Source organism: Bubalus kerabau, chromosome 1 (genome assembly GCF_029407905.1).
Source record: "Bubalus kerabau isolate K-KA32 ecotype Philippines breed swamp buffalo chromosome 1, PCC_UOA_SB_1v2, whole genome shotgun sequence".
In the NCBI taxonomy this organism is placed as follows: domain Eukaryota; kingdom Metazoa; phylum Chordata; class Mammalia; order Artiodactyla; family Bovidae; genus Bubalus; species Bubalus kerabau.
Window position 1 is genome coordinate 98,879,835 of NC_073624.1, and position 18,232 is coordinate 98,898,066.

Here is an 18,232-nt window from a genome sequence, read left to right on the forward strand (position 1 = left end):
ATAACATACCTCTTAATCCCATAATTTCCTAATACTCCTTTTTTTTTCCTATAGTAGAGAGATTTTGGGGGGTGATTTCCATGCTTCCACTCTGGCTACCCCCTAAAATGTCTTCTCCATACCTCATACAGATTGGATATTTTTAAAAATAAAATCCCAGCAAGACACTCCTTTTCAATGACTTCCCACTCCACCCAGAATTCAACCCCAGCTCGTCAAGGATCTAGGCCCCCCTTCCTTTTAGATCTTGCCTCGGCCATGCCCAGCCTAGTCCTCCAGCCATCCCAACCTCCTGACAGTTCTACAGTGGCCCACCCCTCTCCTCTGCGTCTCTGCACCCACATTCCCTCTGACCGGGCCACGCCTCTCTTGCCTCTCCCCAAGACGGGCTTGCTCTCATCCTTCAGCCGTCTCCTGCAATATCCCTCCTAAATCCCTTCGCAGACTACACAAGGAAGACAGCTTCCCCCTTTACTCGCTGCCACTGCAAAGAGCAACTGTTTCCTTCACAATCCTCTTCATAACCTGTAACTATTTGATATTCGTTTGCCTGCTTCTAGTCTTTTCCAGTAGCATCCAAGCTCCTGGGAGGCAGTGATCGTACCTACCATTGCCCCTGTTGTTATTGCCAGTTCCTGGGCAGATGAGGGAGGGGTTAGTGAATGAATGAATGAACAAGTGAGTGCAAAAAGTCATGTCTCCCCACAAATGATAAAGATGTCATTTTTACCTCAGAACCCCATGGAATTTTGTTTTCTACTTCTCTATGGATATGAGTTTGAGTAGGCTCTGGGAGTTGGTGATGGACAGGTAAGCCTGGCATGCTGAAGTCCACGGGGTCACAAACAGTCAGACACAACTGAGCGACTAAACTGAACTGAGCAGTATTCTCACTGGCTATGTTGTATTCCAGTTACTTGTATACGGATCTGCCATTAGGCAAGCTAGATTTGTTCTTAATCATCTTTGTTTTTGCCACAGCACCAGGTTAAGCTCAAAAAGAACGACAACAAAAGGAAAGAGATTCAGGAGAGAGGAAATAAGGAAGAGAGAAAACAAAGGAGAGGGGAAAAGAGCACAAAACAGGGAAATTGTAAGAAAGAGATAAGGAAGGATAGTCTACAGGGAACATGAGCATTAGAGAAAATTCCTTTATAGTTGATACATAACACAGAGATTAGTAAGGTAATAGTTTTCTTCTTGGGCTTCCCAGGTCATTCAGTGGTAAAAAAAAAAAAAAAAAAAAAAAAAATTGCCTGCCAAGCAGAAGACTTGAGTTCGATCCCTGGATCAGGAAGATTCCCTGGAGAAGGAAATGACAACCCACTCCAGTATTCTTGCCTGGGAACTCCCGTGGACAGAGGAGCCTGGCAGGCTACAGTCCATGGGGTCGCAGAGAGTCAGACACGACTGAGCGACCAAATAGCAACAGCAGCAGCTTTCTCCTAGTTGTAATTTTTCGGGCCACATTTCTGTGTTTTTGCCTATCTTCGTTTCTATCTCCTTTCCATTTCAAATGAATATCCCATATACACACCCTGGTGCTGCTTTTACCTTGGGGCCCAGGCTGACATGTGACTGGTATTCTCCACTTCTCTTGGAGACAGGTTAGCCCATTATGTCTGCGCTTAACAGACTGACCTTGAAAACCCAACAAGGGCAGCTACCAGTCCTGAGCATCCGATGGGAATAACTAACAAGGTGATCAGCGCCAGATCAAAGTTTATTTTGAAAAGAGCAGACTACCAATAATCTCCGTTCCTGGAAACCAAATGAACAGTCTCTGTTGTTCTGGCATTTTCCTTTGGCTAATTCTGTCTATCTGGGTTGAGTTGAGCGGCGTGTTTTCCTGTATTTCCTGTTGCTTGTTTTTCTGGGATCAGAATGAGGTAGGGTGCCTGTGAATGTATTGTATCGAAGGGACTGCTCAGTCAGTTTATAAAAGAGAAAGTGGTGGTTAACAAGTTCCTTCCTTGGCTATAGGAGAAAAGGTGGGAGCAGGGGGAGCAGTGGGGCAGAGGAAAAGGCAGAATGAGATGGGGAAAGGCTCTCAGTCGGCAAAGTGCAAGCTCAGTTGGAAACAGAAACAATTTCAAAATAGCCAAATGGTATTCTCTGGGGATTAAAATCAAAGACAAAGAGCTACAGAGAGCAAAATCGTGGAATTAGTTTTTCATCCAAAAAACCCAAGAGGATTTTTTTTTCCCTTTATCAAGTACCTAAGCAAAAAAAGATGAAAGAAGACAGCAAATTTTCAGGAAAACTGTGTGTAAGTTTGATTATGACTCACTCATCTATGCAACTCTTTTTAATGCTAATAATTTTACTATAATTGGTAACAGATCTCTTCTTGTGTCATATGCCTCATCCTCCACCCCAGGCAAGGTCATATCAACAATTATTTTTTCTATGTTTTTTCCCATTCTGGTTACATCATGGGCAATAAAAGTAAAACATATTTATAATACGACATGTTGTGTAACACAAAACACTTCTTCATTTTGCTGGTCCTCAAAACTTAAAAAGGAGTAAACACTCAACACTCCCATAAAATTAAGTGCTTTGGTATTCCAAATTCTTAGTAGAATGTCTCTTGGCCCTTGAATTCCTAGAAACCTGTAAGGATAGCTTGGAATAAATAAGGTTCTGCAAAAGCACAACAAATAAGGGCTGCAGAGATGATTATGAGAACTTGATTTTATAAAAGTGGAGCATGAACAGTCCCAGCCACAAGGCTCCGTACTTTTCTTTCTTATAATAAAATAATAAGATAGGACACTTATAGTTAAAATGTATACCCCCAGGCTTTCAATAAAGCCTTTGCATATAAATTCCTATAAAGTGATATCAGGTTAAAAATCTACTAAATCTAAAATTAAGGATAAAATTTTCACATAAATCAAACTAACAATAAATCAAACAATTTGAGAATGATACATGTAAAAGCCTCCATTGCATCTAAAACCCTGGAAAAAAGATGCTTATTTAATTCAATGCTGTCATGAACTATAAAGAATCACAAAAAATGTAGCTAAGAGAAATGAGTTAAATTCTAAATTATATTTCTTAGTATCCTCTGAGGAATATCTAGTTATTTATTTGGAGATTTGTGCTTATTTCCTTAAAACTGTGGAGTTTCTATACAAGCCCCCAAACTATGTTTGCTTGATAAATTATAGAATAACAACTGCAAGAGGGAAAAATTTTATGTTCATTGCTAAACGTGTGTTCTAATACATCTTCAGCACCACATTCTAGAGTTTAACCTCAAACATTTGGATTGTTTGTCCCTAAGATAGGGAATGTTTTTCATTCTATACTATATTTGGTAATATAACTTTGGCAGCAAATCCAACCATGGTAATATCAGTACCAATGAGGAATAACTGATACACTTGCTTCCTTCAGTTAAAAACAAATGCAGGCTGTAAACACTACTGAACTCTAATATAATAAGAGCCTGTGGAGCCAGAACCAACATCTGACTCCACAGGCTCTATCTCGATTACATACTCTGAGTCCAGCTATTCTTTACTACATGCGCCATTTCTACACTTGTTCAAGTCACCACCATCCTTCACATGGACAGCTGCTGTGACATCTTGACCATCTTCCCTGCTCCCCCCTTAATCCTCTATAATCCATTTTTCCACTCCAAACCTAGAGGAATCTTTCAAAACTGGCTACTAGAACATGACACAACCCCACATGTTTTCTCTTCCCTTCTTCCTCCTTCTTACCCAGAAATGGAAAGACTGGATAAACAACATCCTACTGTTGTTTTCTTCTTCCTAAGCTCTGATGAGAATCGGGCTAAGAAAAGTGGTTGCCCAAAATAGCTTCCCTCGTAGCTCAGATGGTAAAGAACCTGCCTGCAATGCAGGAGACCTGGGTTCAATTCCTGGGTCAGGAAGATCCGCTGGAGAAGGAAATGGCAACCCACTCCAGTATTCTTGCCTGGAGAATCCTATGGACAAAGGAGCCTGGTGGGCTATGGTCCATGGCGTCACAAGAGTCAGACATGACTTAGTGACTAAACCACCACCAAAATAGCTTATTTTTAGTACTGATATCCTACTACTTTCAAAATTTGGAACAGAATAACTCTAAGAGTCATTAACATCTCACTTATTCAGAAGCCACATGTCTGATGAGCCTAACTTTCTAGAATATCCCTGAGAAGAACTAGAGATGGGAAAAACTAGAAAGGAGACTCACAGATACCACAAAGTCCCCATATTAAAGTTCCCTTGTATTTTAGAAAACCTAATAAACTCAGTCATCTACTTTCCTACACATAACCAGAGAGAATATACTGTTGGGGACTGGGAGCCCTTGGGGAGACATGTGAGTGGCATCAGGAAGTGAACAAGAATGCCTACCAGAGAAAAACTATGAAAAATGGGCGAGAGAATTCAAAAAGCACAACAATAGATGGTCTTCAGTGTAATGGAAAAAATCCATCTGCAGTAAACCCTAAGTGTATCACTGTATTTATAGCATGGTATTTCCAAAATGATCCTGAAATAATAGGAAAACAGACGATATCCCACGTACTTTATTAAGAAGATGGAGAAATATATACAATATTTTAGTAAAGTTTCCAACACAAATGTTGGAATAGTTTTAAGTGACTGTGCTTAAAAGGTTGCAATTCATTCATCCCTTAGATGAAAAATGGATTCCTCCAACGTGAAGTCGTTCAGTCGTATCTGACTCTTTGCAACCCCGTGGACTGTAGCCCACCAGGCTCCTCCGTCCACGGGATTCTCCAGGCAGGAATACTGGAGTGGGTTGCCACTGGATTCCTCCAAGACAACGGTAAAAAGTGAGCTTTTAAAGAAATTTCTGTCAGTGGCATGTTCAGCCTCAAGAGGGCGCTCAAGGCTTCCCACCTGTAGGCATGCTGGGGGAGGAAGAAAGCCTGTTTTTGAGTCACTAAGTCCTGTCCGACTCTTTGCCACCCCATGGACTGCAGCCCACCAGGCTCCCCTGTTCTTCACTATCTCCTAGAGTTTGCTCAAACTCATGCTCATTGAGTCCGTGATGCTATCTAACCATCTCACCCTCTGCCACCCTCTTCTCCTTTTACCTTCAAGCTTTCCCAGAAGCAGAGTCTTTACCAATGAATTAGTTCTTCGCTTCAAGTAGCCAAAGTACTGGAGCTCAGCATAAGTCCTTCTAATGAATATTAAGGGTTGATTTCCTTTAGGATTAACTGGTTTGATCTCCTTGCAGTCCAAGGGATTCTCAAGAGTCTTCTCCACTACAATTTGACAGCATCAATCCTTCGGCACTCAGCTTTCTTTATAATCCAGCTCTTAACATCCATACATGACTACTGGAAAAACCATTGCTTTGACTATATAGACCTTTGTCAGCAAAGTAGTGTCTCTGCTTTTTAATCTGCTGTTGAGGTCTGTCATAGCTTTCCTTCTAAGGAGCAAACATCTTTTAATTTCATGACTTTAGTCACCATCCACAGTGATTTTGGAAACCAAAAAAGTAAAATCTGTCACTGTTTTCATTATTTCCCCTTCTATTTGCCAGAAAGTGATGGGATCAGATGCCATGATCTTAGTTTTTTTTTAATGTTGCATTTCAAGCCAGTTTTTTCAACTCTCTCTTTTCACCCCATGCCATGCAGGGCCACCCAAGATGGACGGGTAACAGTGAAGAGTTCTGACAAAATATGGTCCACTGGAGAGGAAAATGGCAACCCACTTCAGTATTCTTGCCATGAGAACCCCATGGACAGTATGAAAGGGAAGAAGGCATACTAACACCTAGAGATGAAGGTCAGGAGGGTATGTATCCTCACTACTTAGACGTTCCCTACCACCTGACAAGCTAAGAGGCTATGGTTTTATGCCTGTATGGCATGTCTCATTAGCTTTTTCCCTTTGGACCCATTTCTTCTTTGGATTACACCTCCTCTTTTATCCTGTACATAAAGGCTACCCACCGAAAAGACCCTGATGCTAGGAGGGATTGGGGGCAGGAGGAGAAGGGGACGACAGAGGATGAGATGGCTGGATGGCATCACTGACTCGATGGACGTGAGTCTCAGTGAACTCCAGGAGTTGCTGATGGACAGGGAGGCCTGGCGTGCTGCAATTCATGGGGTCGCAAAGAGTCGGACACGACTGAACTGAACTAAACCACTTGGGAAGACTGTGCCCTTCTTCATTCAAAAACTATTTCCTGCACATCTCCTGCCTATCAGGTCCTGTTCTAGATGCTGAGGATATGGCAGTGAACAAGAAAAGCTCTGGAATAAGCAGCTGATACCAGTTCTGCTTAAGCCTGCACTGTTCTGTAGGGTACAGGATGAAGCTAGGATAAAGGTGAAGGATGTTCCAAATTAGAAGATAAAAGCCTACATCGGTGAGATGCAGGACTCCTCTGACATGTGACCTCATAAGCTCACCACTCCTTTGTGAGGGACAAGGCAACACTTAGATATAGCCTTTCTCCTAACTGATTGGATCATATATTTCACCCAAGATAACTAAAAGCTACAGCCCTTAGTATAAGAATGTGTCCAAGTGCCTCAGGTCTGCTAACCTACTAATTTATAGGTGTCTCAGACTCTTATAGTCTAAGCAAACAGTGCTGATTTGACCAGCCTATTTCTCCTGAAGATTTAACAGGGGATGTGGTCACAGTAGTTGGCAAAATGAGCTATCAAAATTCCTCAGTGATCACTATCACAACCTAAAATCCCCACCTTGAATATTAACATAGCTGATATCCTTAGCAGGCCTAAACAGAAAAGCCTTATAAGTGAACCCAAAGGCCTCCACATTATGAGTAAGCCAGATGGTCACCATCCCTAATCCTTAATGCTAACTGTACTTCGGAATGCTTCCTGGAAACCTTTAGCAAAGACCCTGCTTTATCCCCCACTGGAGTTCAGAGGGAATAAGGATCCAGAAAAACAGTCATGGCACCTTTGGTAAGTAAAGAGACTCCCTCAAGCACACAGAGAGTGTGTAGTTACCTGCCTGCCCCTGCACCTCAAACCTCTCGAGGTCAAAAACTATCTTAGCTTCTGTTTCCTCACTATTTTCTTCAGAGTGCCTATGTGCACTGTTTATTGTTATCAGGTATTCAGAAGCTGTTCCTCTGTCAACACACATTTTTGGATAGAACTTCTCAGTTCAGTCTGTACCAGAGGATAAATAATATTTGTAGTTTTTATACAAATACAAAAATATTCTAGTGTCAGTGGAAAACTTAGAAAAGCAACTAGGTATGGGTATTTAAAAAAAATTTACTGTTAATTTGCAGGTAAAAGAATCTAAGTTTGGATAGGAAGACTCAATATTGTGAAAATCACTATACTACCAAATGCAATCTACAGATTCAATGTGATCCCTATCAAATTACCAATGGCATTCTTCACAGAACTAGAACAAAAGATTTCACAATTCACATGGAAACACAAAAGACTCCAAATAGCCAAAGCAGTCTTGAGAAACAAAAACGGAGCTGGAGAAATCAATCTTCCTGACTTCAGATTATACTACAAAGCTACAGTCATCAAGACAGTATGGTACTGACACAAAAACAGAAATACAGACCAAAGGAACAAGATACAAAGTCCAGAAATAAACCCATATGGCTATGGGTACCTTATTTTTGAGAAAGGAAGCAAGAATATACAATAGGGCAAAGACAGCCTCTTCGATAAATGTTGCTGGGAAAACTGGACAGCCACATGTAAAAGAATGAAATTAGAACACTTCCTAACACCATTCACAAAGATAAACTCAAACTGGATTAAAGACCTAAATGTAAGAAGAGAAACTATAAAACTCTTAGAGGAAATCATAGGCAGAATAGTCGATGACATAAATCAAAGCAAGATCCTCTATGACCCACCTCCTAGAGTAACGGAAATAAAAGCAAAAGTAAACACTGGGACCTAATTAAACTTAAAAGCTTTTGCATAGCAAAGGAAACTATAAGCAGGGTGAAAAAGACAACCCTCAGAATGGGAGAAAATAATAGCAAATGAAACAACTGACAAAGGATTAATTTCCAAAATATACAATCAGCTCATACAACTGAATGCCAGAAAAACAAACCACCCAATCAAAAAGTGGGAAAAAGACCTAAACTGACATTTCTCTAAAGAAGATATACAGATGGCTAACAAACACATGAAAAGATGCTCAATATCACTATTAGAGAAATGCAAATCAAAACTACAATGAGATATCACCTCACACCAGTCTGAATGGCATTCATCAAAAAGTCTACAGACAATAAATGCTGGAGAGGATGTGGAGAAAAGGGAATGCTCTTACACTGTTGGTGGGAATGTCAAGTGATACAGCCATTATGGAAGATGGTATAGAGATTCCTTAAAAAACTAGGAATGAAACCACCATATAAGCCAGCAATCCCACACCTAGGTATATACCCTGAGGAAACCAAAACTGAAAAAGACACATGTATCCCATTGTTCATTGCAGCACTATTTACAACAGCTAGAAGGTGGAAGCAACCTAGATGTCCATCAACAGATGAATGGATAAAGAAGTTATGGTACATATACACAATGAAATATTACTCAGCCATTAAAAGCAATGCATTTGAGTCAGTTCTGATGAGGTTGACGAACCCAGAACCTATTATACAGAGTGAAGTGAGTCAGAAAGAGAAAGATAAATATCGTATTCTAATGCATATATATATGGAATCTAGAAAAATGGTACTGAGGAATTTATTTATAGGGCAGCAATGGAGAAATTTGTCTAACTGAATGAAACTATGAGCCATGCCGTGTAGGGCCACCCAAGACAGATGGGTCATGGTGGAGAGTTCTGACAAAATGTGGTCCACTGGAGAAGGGAATGGCAAACCACTTCAGTATTCTTGCCTTGAGAACCCCATGAACAGTATGAAAAGGCAAAAAGATAGGATACTGAAAGATGAACTCCCCAGGTCGGTAGGTGCCCAATATGCTACTGGAGAACAGTGCAGAAATAACTCCAGAAAGAATGAAGAGACGGAGCCAAAGCAAAAACGATACCCAGTTGTAGATGTGAATGGTGACGGAAGCAAGGTTCCATGTTGCAAAGATCAATATGACATAGGAACCTGGAATGTTAGGCCCATGAATCAAGGCAAATTAGAAGAGGTCAAACAAGAGATGGCAAGAGTGAATGTCAACATTTTAGGAATCAGTGAACTAAAATGGACTGGAATGGGTCAATTTAACTCAGACAACCATTATATCTACTACTGTGGGCAAGAATCCCTTATAAGAAATGGAGTAGCCATGATAATCAACAAAAGAGTCCAAAATGCAGTACTTGGATGCAATCTCAAAAAAGACAGAATGATTTCTGATCATTTCCAAGGCAAACCATTCAATATCACGGTAATCCAAGTCTATGCCCTGACCAGTAATGCTGAAGAAGCTGAAGTTGAATGGTGCTATGAAGACCTACAAGACCTTCTAGAACTAACACACAAAAAAGATGTCCTTTTCATTATAGGGGACTGGAATGCAAAAGTAGGAAGTCAAGAAACACCTGGAGTAACAGGCAAATTTGGCTAATAGAGTTTTGCCAAAAGAACACACTGGTCATAGCAAACACCCTCTTTCAACAACACAAGAGAAGACTCGACACATGGACATCATCAGATGGTCAACACTGAAATCAGATTGATTATATTCTTTGCAGCCAAAGATGGAGAAACTCTATGCAGTCAGCCAAAAAAAGACCAGGAGTTGACTGTCACTCAGATCATGAACTCCTTATTGCCAAATTCAGACTTAAATTGAAGAAAGCAGTGAAAACCACTAAACCATTCAGTTATGACCTAAATCAAATCCCTTACAATTATACAGTGGAAGTGACAAATAGATTTAAGGGATTGGATCTGATAGACAGAGTGCCTGAAGAACTATGGACAGAGGTTCATGACATTGTACAGGAGATGGATCAAGACCATCCCCAAGAAAAATAAACACAAAAAAGCAAAATGGCTCTCTGAGGAAGCCTTACAAATAGCTGTAAAAAGAAGAGAAGTAAAAGACAAAGGAGAAAAGGGAAGATATACCCATTTGAATGCAGAGTTCCAAAGAATAGCAAAGAGAGATAGGAAAGCCTTCCTCAGTGATCAGAGCAAAGAAATAGAGGGGAAAAATAGAATGTGAAAGACTAGAGAGCGCTTCAAGAAAATTAGAGATATCAAGGGAACATTTCATGCAAAGATGGGCTCAATAAAGGACATAAATGATATGGACCTAACAGAAGCAGAACAAAAGGTGGCAAGAATACATAGAAGAACTACACAAAAAAATCTTCACGACCCAGATAATCACGATGGTGTGATCACTCCCCTAGAGCCAGACATCCTGGAATGTGAAGTCAAGTGGGCCTTAGAAAGCATCACCAAGAACAAAGCTAGTGGAGGTAATGGGATTTCAGTTGAGCTATTTCAATCCTAAAAGATGATGCTGTGAAAGTGCTACACTCAATATGCCAGCAAATTTGAAAAATTCAGCAGTGGCCACAGAACTGGAAAAGGTCAGTTTTCATTCCAATCCCAAAGAAAGGCAATGCCAAAGAATGCTCAAACTACTGCACAATTGCACTCATCTCACACCCTAGCAAAGTAATGCTCAACATTCTCCAAGCCAAGCTTCAACAATACGTAAATCATGAACTTCCAGATGTTTAAGTTGGTTTTAGAAAAGGAAGAGGAACCAGAAATCAAATTGCCAACATCCATTGGGTCATTGAAAAAGCAAGAGAGTTCCAGAAAAATATCTATTTCTGCTTTATTGACTATGCCAAACCCTTGGACTGCGTGGATCACAACAAACTGTGGAAAATTCTTAAAGAGATAGGAATACCAGACCACCTGATCTGCCTCTTGAGAAATCTGTATGCAGGTCATGAAGCAACAGTTAGAACTGGACATGGAACAACAGACTGGTTCCAAATAGGAAAAGGAGTGCATCAAGGCTGTATATTGTCACCCTGCTTATTTAACTTACATGCAGAGTACATCATGAAAAACGCTGGGCTGAAGAACCTGGAAGAAGCAGAGGCTGGAATCAAGATTGCTGGGAGAAATATCAATAACCTCATATATGCAGATGACACCATCCTTGTGGCAGAAAGCGAAGAAGAACTAAAGAGCCTCTTGATGAAAGTGAAAGAGGAGAGTGAAAAAGTTGGCTTAAAGCTCAACATTCAGAAAACTAAGATTATGGCATCTGCTCCCATCACCTCATGGGAAATAGACGGGGAAACAGTGGAAACAGTGTCAGACTTTATTTTCTTGGGCTCCAAAATCACTGCAGATGGTGACTGCATCCATGAAATTGAAAGATGCTTTCTCCTTGGAAGAAAAGTTATGACCAACCTAGACAGCATATTAAAAGGCAGAGACATTACTTTGCCAACAAAGGTGTGTCTAGTCAAGGATACGGTTTTTCCAGTAGTCATGTATGGATGTGAGAGTTGGACTATAAAGAAAGCTGAGTGCTGAAGAATTAATGCTTTTGAACTGTGGTGTTGGAGAAGACTCTTGAGAGTTACTTGGACTGTAAGGAGATCCAACCAGTCCATCCGAAAGAAAATCAGTCCTGAATATTCATTGGAAGGACTGATGCTGAAACTGAAACTCCAATACTTTGGCCACCTGATGGGAAGAACTGACTCATTTGAAAAGACCCTAATGCTGGGAAAGATTGAAGGCGGGAGGAGAAGGGGACGACAGAGGATGAGATGGTTGGATGGCAACACCAACTCAATGGACATGAGTTTGAGTAAATTCCGGGAGTTGGTGATGGACAGGGAGGCCTGGAGTGCTGCAGTTCATGGGGTCGCAAAGAGTCGGACATGACTGAGTGACTGAACTGAACTGAACCAGATGCAGAAACAGACATAGAGAATAGACTTATGGACATGGGGAAAGGGGAGGAGAGCGTGAGATGTAAGGAAAGAGTAACATGGAAACTTATATTACCATATGTAAAACAGACAGCCAATGGGAATTTGCTGTATGGCTCAGGAAACTCAAACAGGGGCTCTGTATCAACCTAGCGGGGTAGGATAGGGAGGGAGGTGGGAGGGAGTTTCAGGAGGGAGGCAATATATCTATACCTATGGCTGATTCATGTTGAGGTTTGACAGAAAACAACAAAATTCTGTAAAGCAATTATCCTTTAATTTAAAAAATTAAAAAGAAAAAAGAGAATCTGTTTTAGGTTTTAAAATGTTAAACTTTCAAAAATTCTTTGCTTTAGAAATCAGTTGCATTACTTTATACCACAATGAAATATCAGAAAGACAAAGTAAAAAAAATTCCTTTTAAAATTACACCAAAAGAATACAAAATACCTAGGAATAAACCTGACTAGGGAGAGGAAAGATATATATGCTGAGAACTATAAAATATTAATAAAAGAAAATCAAGATGATTTTAAAAATTAGGAAGATATTCTATGCTCTTAGATTAGAAGAATTAATACTGTTAAAATGGACATACTACCCAAAGCAATCTGTAGATTTCATGCAATCCCCACCAAATTACCCATGACATTTTTCACAGAACTAGAACAAACAATCCTGAAATGTATGTGTGTGTGTGTGTGTGTGTGTGTGTGCACGCGCGCGCGCGCACCCAGTGGTGTCTGACTCTCTGCAACCCCATGGACTGTAGACCACCAGGCTTCTCTGTCCATGGGATCCTCTAGGCAAGAATACTGGAGTGGGTTGCCATTTCCTTCTCCATCCTGAAATTTATATGTAACCCAAAAGACCCAAATTGCCAAAGCAATCCTGAGGACAAAGAACAAAGCAGGAGGTATAACCCTTTGTAGTATAAAGCTATGGTAATCAAACAGCATGGTACTGGCAGGAAAATAGGCATATGGATCAATGGAAAAGCATAGAGCCCAGAAAGAAACCCACACACCTATGTTTAATTAATCTTCAACAAAGAAAGCAAGAATATGCAATGGGAAAAAGACAGTCTCTTCAGCAAGTGGTGTTGGGAAAGTTGGACAGCTGGATGTAAATCAACAAAGTTAGAACACAGCCTTTCATCAAACACAAAAATAAACAAAAATGGCTTAAAGATTTAAACATAAGACACAACATCATAAAACTCCTAGAAGAGAACATAGGAAAAACATTCTTTGACAGAAATCGTACCAATGTTTTCTTAGGTCAAGTCCGCCAAGGCAAAGAAAGGGAAAGTAAAAGTCGCTCAGTCATGTCCGACTCTTTGTGATGCCATGGACTAAACAGTCCACGGAATTCTGCAGGCCAGAACACTGAAGTGGGTAGACTTTCCCTCCTCCAGGGGATCTTTACAACCCAGAGATTGAATCCAGGTCTCCCACATTGCAGGCAGATTCTTTACCAGCTGAGCCACAAGGGAAGCCCAAGAATATTGGAGAGGGTAGCCTATCTCTTCTCTAGTGATCTTTCCAACCCAGGAATTGAACCAGGGTCTCCTGCATTGCAGGCAGATTCTTTACCAACTGAGCTATCAGGGAAGCCGAGGCAAAAATAAATAAATAAAATAAAATAAACAAAGAACAAATGGGACCTAATCAACCTTGAAAGCTTTTGCACAGCAAAGGAAACCATAGACAAAACAAAAAGACAACCTATGGACTGGGAGAAAATATTAACAAATGATGTGACCAACACGGACTTAATTTTCAAGATAGAAAAGCTCAGACAACTCAATAACAAAAATAAATAACCTATCAAAAAACAGGCAGAAGAACTAAACAAACATTTCTCCAAAGAAGATATATAGATATCCAAAAAGTACATGAAAATATTCTCAACACCGCTAATTATTAGAGGAGTTCAAATCAAAACTACAATGAGGTACAACTTCAAGCCAGTCAGACTGGCCAGCATTAAAAAGCCTAAAAGTAACAAATGCTGGAGAGGGTGTGGAGAAAGGGAACCATCATTCTTACACTATTAGTGGAATGTAAATTGGTGCAGCCACTATGGAAAACAGTAAGGAGATTCCTCAAAAAACTACAAATAGAGTTACCATATGATCTAGCAATCCCACTCCTGGGAATACATCCAAACAAAACTATCATTTGAGAAGATACATGCAATCCTATGTTCACAGTGACACTATTTACAATCGTTAAGACATGAAAGCAATCTAAATATTCATCTACAGATGAATGGATAAAGATACATTTATCCACGTACATAATAGAATATTATTCATCCATAAAAAAGAATGAAATGCCATTTGCAGTTACATGGATGAAACTAGATAGAGATGATTATACAGAGTGAAGAATTCAGAAAGAGAAAGAAAAATACCATATGATAGCACTTACATGTGGAATCTAAAATATGATACAAATGAGCTTATCTACAAAACAGAAGCCAACTCACAGACATAGAGAACAGATGTGCAGTTCCCATGGAAAAGAGGGCGCGGGGGAGGGTTGGATTGGAAGTCTGGGATTCGCAGAAGAAAACTATTATATATAGAATAGATAAACAACAAGGTCCTATTGTATAGCAGAGAGAACTATAATACATTCAATATCTTATAATAAATCATAATGGAAAAGAATAGGAAAAATATTGTTTTTAATCATTTGCTTTAAAATACATTAGCTTTTTTATAAGATCCAGCCTGCAAAATAACCCAGTGATTCTTTCACACCCTGGCGGAGCCCTCCTACCCTCCTCCCTGACTCAGGGTGACTTATGTAACCAATAGGATATTACAAAAATGACAGGGAAATGTGACTTCCAAGACTAAGCTGCAAAAGACATTTTGGCTTCCACCTTGCTCTCCAGGCTTGTTGGCTCTGGGGAAAGCTGGCCTCCATACTGTGAGTACACGCAAGCAGCTCAGGGAGAAGCCCAAACGGGAAGGAAGTGAGACCTGCCAACAGCCAACACTATATGAGTTGTGTCAGCCTCAGCCTACTGATAGCAATGCTACGAGCGAGAAATGCCTAAGGCATCACCCAGGCCTGTATGGCTTGTGGCGAGTCCCCAAGGACATTTTCCTGATTGAAGCCAGTGCTGTGGCTGGACCAGCCCTGTGGTTCTTATGATGATCCCAAGATGCACCTCAGCAAATCATGAGAGAACTATGAAAAATAAGATTTATCACTCACAAGTCCTGGAGGGTACACAGCATGCCTGAGGGCAACACAGTGAGGTCATGGGTAGAGAGACAGAAAGGACGACCTGGGGCTCTGCTTTTAATAGGGTCTGAAGGTAGGGTTCCTATGGTTTCACAGGTTCACTCTTCATTGGCAAACATGAAGCTTTAGGGCATGGGAAGGAGAAGCACGGTCACTCAAGTGGTCAGTTATCTAGGGTACCCAGATAAAAGGGGAACTTCATGGGTGGAGGCAATAGGTTCATTATCTAATTGTCTTGCTAATAGCAGCAGTGTTATAGAGCTGGCAATATGTTTACTCAAGATGATATCTTTGAAATGGATGCCTCAGCAATCAACCTGGGCGTTTCCACCACCATCAAGAAGCATAACGCTAGGCACTTGTACTATATGAGTGCACCACCTTGGAAGCAGCAGTGCCGTATGAGAACTGACTCTGGTCCCAGCTGACATCTTGAGATGTCATCAGGGACACCAAGTCAGAGCTACGTAGCTAAGACACTTTCAAATCCCTGAAACTCTGTGAGATAATATACGCTTATTATTTTAAGCTGCTAGATTTAGGGGTGTGTTACGCAGCAATAGATTGCTAACATAAAACTTTATATTGTTAAGTTGCTAGCTGACAAATGAACAATTAGATGTTAACTATTAATATCAATTCAAACTAAGACCAACAACTACATACACTTAAATAAACAATTCTTATATACTGGTAGTCAACAGCGTGGACTCTGAAGTCAGACTAACCAAGTTCAAAGGTAGCTCCATACCATGTGACCCAAGACAAGTTATTCATCCACTCAGTCTTGTAAAGTGGGAATAGTAATAGCATGTACCTCATACAATTGTTGTTGAGAACTGAGTTAATCCTAGTAAAAAACAGTGTCAGGAATGTAATAAGAGCTCAATAAATATAACTTTGCGTGATGTAGGAATAAATAAATGAGGCTGTTCTCTATAAAACGGGAAAATGACAGTAGGAAGAACTGGGAAAACACATTCATCTGGGTGTTACTCATTTTTTTTTTTTTTTGCTTCTACCATATGTGGGGAAGGGAATAAAGAGGGTAGAGAGACCAAAGAAAGCAGACAAGATTGGTGCCAATAAGTCTTAACAACAACTAGCCAGGGTAAAGTGAGGTGGCCATATAATGTATGATGAAAAACATGGATTTTTCTGAGAGCAAATGAGAATGTTGTTGAGAAAAGAAGCACAAAACAGGACAGTCCCTAGCAACGCAGGTATACAAACGCCCTTAAGTGACCACAGTATAAACAAACTGCAGAAATTGACAACAAAGCTCTGAAAAGGAGATTCCAGTTCCAGAGCTATCCAGAGAGGAGCAGTCAAAGAAAAAGACTGAGTTAAGTGTGTAAAGCACTATACTAAAACCTTGACTAGGTCACAGCTAGGACTCCTTTAAGTGATGACTGGGGAAAACAATAATTTACCAAAAAGCACTAAATGCATGTTTTATTTCCTTATGTTCTTCTCTTAATGTGTCCTCTGTTCAAATATGGTATCAATCTTCCTTTTTGTAACAGTTTTTAATGGGGCAGAATACAGACTAATGTCAGTTCAGTGAATAGTGACTTGAACTGAATTTCCAGTTTAGACCAAGAGGCTATGAACATGGCATCAGCTGGTGGCAGGCTGCCCTCATTGCAGGTAAGGTGTCTCTAAGGAAAATATACCATCCAGTACCAAACTTCCAAATGCGATTGGTAAGAATTTAGTCACCTATACTTCATGACTTACTACACTATTGGCCTAGTGATTGCTTAGGGTAAATAATTCAGAATCAAATTTTTCTTATAATGATATTTAGGCTTTTTTTTTTTTTCCGGAGAAGGCAATGGCACCCCACTCCAGTACTCCTGCCTGGAAAATCACATGGACGGAGGAGCCTGGTAGGCTGCAGTCCATGGGGTCGCTAAGAATTGGACACGACTGAGCGACTTCACTTTCACTTTTCACTTTCATGCATTGGAGAAGGAAATGGCAACCCACTCCAGTATTCTTGCTTTGAGAACCCCAGGGACGGGTGGGCTGCCATCTCTGGGGTCACACAGAGTCGGACACGACTGAAGGGACTTAGCAGCAGTAGCAGCAGCAGGCTTTTTTTAAAGAAAAAAAAAAAGCAAGATTTATATTTGTGGAATGTTCCTTGAGTTTACTTATTATATTAGCCACCATACAAGAAACAGCATGGTAAGTACAAACTCGTACCCAGATTAATTCAATGAGAACCTTCCCTGAGACTGGCCTAAAATTCGTTAAGATTGCTTATATTGAACTTATACAGGGACAGATACCCTTTTAAAGTACAGGTTTTCTGTAAGTAAAATGCTTACCTCTATATTATACTATAGATGTTCCCATTTATGATGTTCCCATTCAGAAATTATACGGTAGCTCTGTTGTTTGTTTAGTCACTAAGTTTTATCTGACTCTTTGGCGACCCCACGGTCTGTAGCCTGCCAGAGTCCTCTGTCCATGGGATTTTCCAGGCAAGACTACTGGAGTGGGTTGCCATTTCCCTCTCCAGGGAATTTTCCTGACCCAGGGATTGAACCCGCGTCTCCTGCATTGGCAGGCAGATTCTTTACCACTGAGCCACCACGGAAGCCCATGTGGTAGAATAAAATGAGGGGAATTTGGATAGTGACTTGCACATTCATGCGTGTCTAAGGACTTTACTGAATATTAAAGTCAAAATATAAGTTTTAAAAGGTTAGAAATATAACTCACATACCAATATATACTGGGCACATGTCAAAAACTTAAGTAACTCATAATGAGGAAAATAGCAAGGTGGCAAAGAAATTGATATAATAAAAAATATTTTAAAAAGAATACTGGAATAGGACTGCTGAATTACATACAAAACTAGTTAATACTCTATAGGGCAATAAAATATAACCTTTGGGGTTATCTTCTCTACTTGCAAGAAATTATGTGCATCAATAACAATTTTTTTTAAGTTCTAACTTTAACAGAGGCTTGAGTACTAATTAACAGCAAATAGTAAGTAAAACAAAGTTCCAGTTTCCAGAGAATCAA

At 40.2% G+C, this 18,232-nt stretch overlaps 1 protein-coding gene across 2 annotated transcripts in view; it reads right to left on the bottom strand.

The window, feature by feature from the left end:
* CRADD (CASP2 and RIPK1 domain containing adaptor with death domain) overlaps positions 1-18,232 on the bottom strand; it is a 193,832-nt gene that overhangs the window by 110,069 nt on the left and 65,531 nt on the right. The gene's annotated exons all lie outside the window — the stretch shown is intronic.